The sequence below is a fragment of the Solea solea genome, chromosome 10, assembly GCF_958295425.1.
Source record: "Solea solea chromosome 10, fSolSol10.1, whole genome shotgun sequence".
In the NCBI taxonomy this organism is placed as follows: Eukaryota; Metazoa; Chordata; class Actinopteri; order Pleuronectiformes; family Soleidae; genus Solea; species Solea solea.
The window spans coordinates 22,486,113-22,495,854 of NC_081143.1; positions in this window are offsets into that span (position 1 = coordinate 22,486,113).

Here is a 9,742-nt window from a genome sequence, read left to right on the forward strand (position 1 = left end):
AACGGTGCCACTGTGGTTTCAAGGATAATAATCACCTTCGACAGCTGAGGTTATTTGGTTTTTGGACGCTTTTTGTCTGTTTGTAGTAAAGGGATTTTGGATGAAATTTTCTGGGGATGTAAGTTATGGCCCAATAAATGATTAGATCGTGATGCTGATTAAGGACACAGATTCAGGATTTCACTGTTAACCTTGTGAGACAGGGGAGTGACATGAAAACTGTGTGCGGCCTGTTTTGTGCCTTTTATGATTTTGTTTGATTTTAGCCAGACCTCATCAGACGAAAGCCATAGTTTAATCGTCATCTCCTCTGTTCCTTTGTTAACCTGGTATATACTCTCTCTCTAGCTCTCTCTAGCTTTCTCTAGCAAGTAAATGTGGTCAAGGGACAATTTTTTTTATAAGCAATTGAATATTTGGACCAAAACATCGTATCTTCATAAGGCAAAGTGCCTTAAAACGTCTTCAGTCAGAAACAAAAACACACATTTGCTGCCTTGAGCTAACACTAATGTGGACGCTGTCTCTAATTAGCAGCTTGTTACGAAGACAAATGCAAGATATAAGATTTGTACTGTTAATATTTATTGTGCATCGTTTCAATTTTAAGAATTACTACTTCTTCTTTTGGCCTAACACATGCAAATAGTTATTTGATGGACATTTACTGCCCAAACCTTGCTGTCACCATGACAACAGCAGCGTTTTTCATTTTTATTTTTCAAACCAAACATTTAGTTAACCATCAATTATATCAACATTGGAATAGGTTCATATTTTTTCAGAATAAAAGCGCTGAACTCGAGATATATATATATACATATACATATATATATGTACATACATACATATATACACATACATATATATATACATATACACACATACACATATATATATACATACATACATACATACATACATATATATATATATATATATATATTTTTGGAGATAAGCAAATAATTGAATCCTTTAATACCTAAGCCTCAAAATGTCTGCCTAGCCTTTTTTGCTTATTGTACCAATAAAAGGGCCAGAAAATTTCCTCTGAGTAAGTCTTTTACGCATTTTTCCAGAATACTTAGTACTTTCAACACCTGGCAGTTATTTACAATTTTTTTTTATAAAAAATGCAATTTGAGTGTTTTCCTTTTTTTTTTTGAAAAAACACTGTCCATGAACAAGAGATTTTGCATTTTAATTTTGAAATTTAAACAGTATAAAATGTATTTCCATTAAACTTTTTTGAGTATAAGTCTCAAAATTAGATTTTTGATAAAAAAATAATATGCTCTCTGCTCTGTTGTATATGTCAGTGAAATTACCGTAATAACCACATGGTTGGCTTTGAAGTGCACGTTCTGAGTGTTCAGAAATCATCGAATTCTTCCGATAGCACAACTCGTTGCGTAATTACTGTAATGCAAAGAGCGCTTCCCCAAACCTGTCACCAGCAATAAGATCAGATTTGTTAAATCATCTGCCGGGCCTGATACTGATTCAGGTGGGCCACTTTTGGCCCACGGGCCTCCAATTGCTGGCCACTGCTGCTCACAGTGCAACACAGGTTATATGTTAATAAAATGAACAGGAAAACAGTACAACTTGGGTTCATATCGTAGTGCACAATTGTTCCTCAAACTGCTGACCTTGCAGTCACAGCAGATAAATCAGCTTCCTTTGTTGTGTCACGTATCTGCAGCGGGCCACTGACAAGTGAAACTGGATACAAATACACCGTGTATAGCTCTTTACAAATGAGCCCAGCCTCAGTGTATCAGTGTTGAGGGTGGATTTGTCTTTGATGTCACAGCGGTGGTGAATTTGCAGGCCCCCTTTTTTGTGTGTGTGTGTCGAAGGGGTTCTTTTCAAAACTTTTAATTTAGGTACTTTTCCGTGCAGACAATGCAGCACCCACCATGTACTGAAGTGTGCTACCAGCCCAGCACCAAACACACACAACCTTACCTCTGATCTCATCTGGCACAACAATAAAACAGCCTCAAACAAACACTACACCCAACACTTTCATACAACCTCAGGTTTTCTTGAGTGGCTGTAAGGTGTGTGTGTGTGTGTGAGCGTGTTTGTACCTCTGGAGTCTGGACAAATGTGAGTGGCAGCCGTGTTGGAGAGGCACCGTGACCTTCTCTCTCTGGACTGTAACTCAATCAGAGCTCAAGGCGTGACACCATAACCCTGCGTGGCAGGAAGCGGCCTGGCTGCGCCGCTCTGCTAATGCCTTCACTAACGGCCGTGACCGCGCTGTGCTCATATCCCCCCCAGAAAACATATCTGCTCCACGGCCAGCTCCTTCACCAACCAGAGATAAGCCATGCCTTTTTCCTCGCGATTTGCCGCAAAATGTGTGTTCAGGACGACAGGTTCACAGGTTAACTTTTCTCAGGTTACAGGTTCATTAAGGGAATTAATGATGCGTCTGTGGCAGCTGGATTAAGAGAGTATCTGCTTCCCTTTCCTGACGTGCTCCCTGAAAAAGCCCTTGGAAAAACAATGTGTGCTATGTACAATTATCTTTAAATGGCTTGTAAAAACGGACAATGGTCGCTTCATGCCCTCGGTGTTGATTTTTCTCAGGCTATAAGACGGCTTTAGGTTAGGTCACTAACACTTGTAGATGTTTAGATAAGGGGAATTAGCTAATCTGATTATGTGGAGTTGATTACAGGCTCTAAATGGTGGATGCTGGCTGTGTTTCATCAGCTGCTGAGAGGAAGCGCACAACTTGTGTCACTGTGCTTACAATCACCTGCATACTCCCCCCTGGGTGTGTGTGTGTGTGAGAGAGAAAGAGAGAGAGAGTGAGGGTATTTCTGTGCTTGAAAACACCAAAAAAACAAGTCATTTGATATCAAATCACAGAATCTAATATTCAGAAATATCAATCACAATTATTACTAATATTCATACTAATGCTTGTTAGTCTAAATAAGTCTAAAAAGACACAGAGAAACAATTAGTCTGTTAATATTCAAAAAGCAACAACATTTCTGTGACAATGAATGAACATGGCAAGAACATATTGATCATAGCAAAGGAAGTATTTTTAAATCAATAGTATGTGGTTCTATAGCGAAATATGAAATGATAACTGGAATTATCGAGATCAATTTCGTTTTAAAGCAATGTTAAAGAAAAAAAAATTGCCATCCATATAATTAATAAGGCTCGTTATTAAAATGTTTTTTCATTCCCTAATGCAGGGGTCTGCAACCTATGGCTCCAGAGCCGCATGTGGCTCTTCACTGTCTCTGCAGTGGCTACCTGTGGCTTTGAAAAAACTATGTTTATCTTTATATATCTTTCTTTCTTTCTTTCATTCCTTATTTCTTACAAAGTGAATATTTTAGGGATCAAGGCGATACATGAAAGTGGTTTAATATTAAATATGTTATCTCCATTTTATGGCTCCAGATTACATTCCTTTGGGTGGAGAAGGGACACAAATGGCTCTTTTAATACTAAAGGATGTGAAATGTCATCATGAATATGTATGATAAGGTAAGATAATCCTTTGCATTGTATATTTTAATGTTGTAAATGGCATGTAAAATGTATTTCTATTGTTGGAGTTACACATGGAACACTGCAAAGATACATTTTTAGAATGGTCCATTGCATGGCTTGTTTGTAAGGAGTGGTCGTGCATGTGACTGTTGCATTTCTATCATTTCAAACCTGCCTCTCTCTCTCTCTCTCTCTCTCTCTCTGCTGTGTTATCCTCTGACCTCTGGCATCAACAGGGAACATTTGCCAGGAGAAGCACTGCTCACTGGATAGTTTCCCCCTTTTTTTGGACAAATCTCTGTAAACCCGAGAGATGTTTGTAGGTGAAAATCTCAGTAGATCATCAGTTTCTGAAATACTCAGTCAGACCCAGCACATCTGACACTGACAACCATGCCACATTCAAAGTCACTTAAATCACATTCATTCACCATTCTGATGCTTTTCGGCAGGTCATCTGTCATCTGTCTACATGCCTTAATACATCTTGCTGCTGCCATGTGATTGGCTGAACAATGAGGCAGTTGAAATGATGTACCTAATAAAATGGCCAGTGAGCGAGTGTATGTACAGTGTAATATCTATGCTCTTTGTATTTGTATGAGCAAATCAAAGCACTGCTACTACAACAAACAAAAGCAATCTGCATAAAAAGAGTGATATCATAGGAAATAATTGAGGTTTGAATTTGTGGGGGATCTAGTTTGATCGGTGGATGAATACGTATTGTTTGAGTGTGGATTTACAGCAGCGGGAAAGTGCTTTATGGCACCGACTCCACATAAACTTCACTGGAGATGTTCATCATAATAAAAGAACACGTCGCCCAGAGCAACAGTGTCATTCATTCGTGGGTTTTATTAGTTTGTAGAGTGGACACACTAATGGGGACATAGAGTATGGCACGGACACGCAGGGTTTGTCTACACATGAATGATCCTGTTATTTGCATTCATTCATTGCTTTTTCTTTGGCATTTTTGTAATTTGTTAGAAAAAAAAATTACAATTTTAACAGATTTTTTTTTTTTGACGTTAGTCCATATTTTTATCACTTTCAAACACTAAACTTTGCTCAGCTTCATCCTCGTTCAGCACTCAATCATGAATAATTAAAAATTAGCCATCAATTATTCTCAGGTATAAAAAGACACAAGCCCTTTCTGTGACATTATGCATGTATTTTATGTGAAATGAAAAAATCAGGCCGCTTGACTCATACATGTGGCAGAACAGGTGCAGCTTTTCTAACAACAGCAGCCCATTTTCTCATCTCTTCTCCCACAGAGTCAGAAATCGTGAGAGTAGGCGACTTTTGTCTTCCAATGAGTCGAACAATCGCGCGACCCTGCTCGTAAACGCTGAGGTGCCGTGGATAAAAGGAAAATGTCAAGAATTCACGTTTGGAAGTGATGGAGAAGTCTGGTGTGCTCTTGTGTGTCCGTGTGTTGCATGTTATTTCAGACCGCCGTCAGGTTTTTTTTTTTTTGGTGGACACACATGCAAAGCTCTGAGTCAGATTACATGCGGCGGTAGCGGTGAAAATACATTGGGAGATATGCGGAGCTGTGCAGGCACGCACTCACACATACGAACACACATGAGCGCCACAGCAATGTGCTCTCTGACACTCTTGTTTATTATCATGGCTGGAGCTGGGGAAAGAGCTTAGTCGCAGGTCAGAGGTTGCGGTGGTGGGATTTCATGGATAACACAGTGATCGGGCCACTTGTGAGAGATCGTGGCCCCACAGAGGTGCAAAAACAAAGTAAATCCCGAATGGACACGCTGGACAAACACAAAGGAATAACTCAAGCGAACATCAAGAGATACACTTTGTTTCTGTCTTTCACCAAAGAAAAGTCCTGGTGGCAACTGGCCACGATGGCACAGATCACAATCACCTGTCAGTCACCCTGATGGTAAATGCTCTGTATTTACATTGATGACCACTCAAAGCTGCTTGACACTACAGTTTTGCCATTCACCCATTCACCACTCACACTTACATACAGTGTATCTAATGCAGCACATTTCCTATCGATCATCTTTCATATCCATTCACACGCTGCCGGCACAGGACACATCAGCATATAGACTAGCGGAGCCGGGAATCAAACCCACAACCCAAAAGACGACTCGCTCTACCACTGAGCTACCGTCGCCCCTGATGTCCGCTCATATTTTCCTTTAAACAGGAAGATAATTGCGATTGAAGAATAGCTGAAACGAAACTAGCGACTTTGAGACATTATCAAGTGGGATATAGACAAATGTTCCCGTTTTCAGACAGAGATATTTCTGCAGCCAGTGGAGTCGCCCCCTAGAGGGTATATAAATTATTATTACTTCCTAGATAACTTCACACGGCAAACCGGGAAGTAATCTATCTTATTTTAACCATAAAAGGCCAGAAAATGTCATGTGAGTAAGTGCTTTAGACAATTTTTCAGAATAACTTTCCATATCTGGCAGTTATTTACAATTTACTGCATGTTAAAATACTGTTTTAACAATTTAAAATGAAGAAAAACAAAAGAAGTACATGAACATGTTAAATTGAAGTTAAAATGAAATTGGAACAGTATAAAACATATGTAAAATAACAGTTGTTTGAGTCTTTGTTTTAATGCCCAAAAACAGGCCAAAAAAATGGAAACTTCTGTCCAGGCATTTTTCCAACTCTCTCCTCTCTGGCGACAAAGACGCTGATTCGCTGGCTTCCCGAAACAGCGCGAGTGAAATTACCGTAATAACCACACGTTGGCTTTGACGTGCAACTTCTCAGCTTTCAGACACGGTTGGAATTTTGCCGCGTAATTACGGTAATGCAAAGTGAGTCGTCTGCTATACGCTCGGTGTGAAAGGGTTAAGTCTGCGCATACGACACAGCAGCACGTCACAAAGTACGAAAAACAAGTGCAGAAAAAAGTAAAACTGTTAATAATATTTACAGCTCATATTTCCGGTCCCTGTTCTCCCGCAGATTTGCATGCGTTTGAGCTCTCCATTTGTCTTTGCCAGTGAACACAATTTAATATTAGTATAAATTACAAATGGAAGACTGATGTCCGGGACAGATTTTTCTTGCGGGAAGTTCAGACTCCGCCAACATTAATGTCCCCTGCCACTGTTGGAGGCATAAATCTCTTTTTCCCTCTTTTTGCCTTGAATCATATAGGGATATTGAATTACTCCCCTGCTCCGCACACATAGAGGCATTGTGCATTACATTGACTGATAAGCTGTCACCAGCAGTTTAACTTAGAGACATTCAAAGAGTAATACACCAGTTGAGGATAAACTAACCCCAGTCCCCTTAGAGTAAGCTATGGTGCTGTCACCGTGAAAAATACGACGGGGGCATTTCATATAACATGCAGCATCTGGCATCTGAAAATTGAGGAAAATACCTCTGAACAATGCTTGGTTTATGGCCGTTTTCACACCAGACGACAGTTTTACCCTTGATCATCAGGGGAACCTGGGGATCAGAGAACCACTGCACCATAAAACGCTGACATACAGTACAAGTGTCACTGTAATCTTTTAACTGTGGAAACTTAAGTCATTAATGTATTTTGTTTTATTGTCAACACTAATTCTGCGCACACGTGATGGATGACATCTTTGCCATATTTATGAGAGCAGCTAAAGGGGCTCTTTTCATGCTACAATCTGGGGGACGGCCATTAACGGTTGCAGTTGGACCAATGGAAGCGGGCTGTCGCTCACTTGTCGTAGTTGGCCGGGGAGCGCGCCGATCCATCACAGCAGGTTTGGCAGCAGTGAGGCTCGTGGTGCTGTGAGCCACAGCGCTTCAGGGTGGTCTGTCCAATTCAACATCTGCATGAGACACTCGGGCAGAGCAGCTGTGCACGGGCCTGCCTCTGTTTGTGTGTTAAAGTGCTGCATTGTTATTGTCTGGCCTCTGAATGAGACTGGAGACAATATTGCCCCATTAATAAAGCATTGCTTAGATTAAAGCACGAGGGGGGGGGAGAAAGTATAGAGAACACTTGTGTGGGGATCGAAAATTCTCTTATCATTTTTTTATTCAAGTATCTTCCAATTTTCTTTTTTTCCTCTTGGAACTTGATGGTTGCATAAGAGCAAAGGCTTATGAAGCCTGTGTGAATATATTTCCAAGCTGTGCCAACTTAACTCGCGCGGCACAGACACATCCTGCAAAGGATGGAGAACATTTAGAAGAAGTTATGTAAAAAAAAGACTGCTCGAATTTGCCCCGTGTGTGATTTTATTTGCACAAACAGGGTCTCGATCTTCCGCGGCAGGAAAAAAAAAAGGGGGGTGGGGGTTTGGGGGGGACAAACCTTGACAAAGGTTGACAACTGTGCATATTAAGCAGAGATAGCAGGTTTTTGTCACGACATCAGTGATAAGTCATGCACGTAGAGGACTTATCTTTTGAATATTTCTGCAAAGGATGAATTTGGTGTCCTTAAATCCAAGGCACAGTGTGACAAAGAGCCGCTTAAAGGTACGGCCATAAAAATGTGATATAGCAAAGGACTGCCACTGACTGAGAGGCTGAGGGAGGACATAAACAAGACGGATGCCCGTCCCCTTTAATATAACATAAAGACTGAGCTGGAGAAAATAAAACACCCCATTGTAATGAAATGCATTTACTGCAGCGCAGGCTTGAAATCAGGCAGAAGTGAGCGCAAACGTCAAAAGAGCTCTCCTGTTGAGCAGAGCGGCAGAATTAAGAGGCCTGATATCTAATCCATTTCCTGTGAAACCGGCGGTGTAGGGGACATCAAAGAGAGTTAAAGGGGATTCAGTGAGAGCTATTGGAGTGGCAAGACGGTGAAATATGGCACATTTGGTTTCTTCTCTCCCCCGGCACTGGGCCTTTGGAATAATTAGAGCCTAATTCTGTCTAATTAACGGACTCAATTACTCCTGAAGAAAGCTCATCAAAAAGATGGCGGGAAAGCAGAGAGGAGAATGGTAGTGTTTTTTCTTTAATTAATGAACTGAGTTGAATAACGGCCATGGAATTAAACATTTCCCCCAATGTGTATGAATTGCAAATTGGAGCATCGTTTTTTTTTTCCCGAGACAGGAGCCCAGGGGCTAACGCTGCTGTCAAGTAGCTCTGTAAAAAGTCAAAGCGCCGATGCAGCACTAACAAATTACTTAGGATTACCATCTTTAGCACATGCGGAGGTCCTAACGAATAGCGATGAATTAATATGCCGTCTGTGTTCCGGGGCTCCCATTGGCTGCGAGTTTCACTGATCCTGAAAGAGCCAATAAAGCAGGCACCAGCGTGAACTTTATGGAACACTTTTCTTCCTGTACAATTGGTTGTCTGTCGATTGCATATTTCACGTCCTTGAGACGTTGATGTAAGTCTTGTTAAATTACTCAGCTGAGATGGAGCTGTGCATACACAACTGTTTTCAGGGGTTGAAAACTTTTTATGTGCTATCAGGGCCGTGTGTCTTGTGTGTGCGCGAGCGTGTGTGTGCGCACACAAAGTGCTGTGCTGTGCTCAGCAGCTTTAAAGGCCCAAGGGTCGGCTAAGCTAACTCACTGCCTCAGCACTCTTCCGCTCAGCTCCTCAACACATTCGCTGAGGCACCGGGAAACAAACTTAAAGGCCCAACATTATCGCCCATATGTAGACAAGGAGAGAAACACAACAGCACAGGAGACATTTGTTTTCACCCTTAATGTCTAATTGAGAGGATCTTCGTCTTCACATTAGGTAGAAACGTACATCTGGCCAGGACAGTATTTTCAACATGTCATGCTTTTAAAAATATATATATATAGAATGTTTGTGTTGCTCTTTTGTGTCTGTATTCCTTTTTTCTTTTTTTTGCTGAAATTGCCCGGAGAAACCTCTGTAGTTTAATTGTTCCCATAACTCAAGAAATGGAGGTAGTTGAGCCGAGTTGAATTTCTGCTGAATTTAAAAATGTATTCACGTCGACGCAAGCGCTTTAAACTCTGTTACAGTACAATCGAATCCCAGTCATCTTTCTTTGATTCTTGGCTGTTGTGCATAAAACTGAAGAGATTGAAGAAAATAAAAAAAAGGGAACCTCAGCAAATACACACAAAGAGCCAGAGTCTCAGACTATATTATAATATTGCTCATAATGTTGCCCACCTGGTAGTAAACTGATTAACTTTAAGTAACAGTTGGTGTGAGTGGGATCCATAAAAGATTAAAG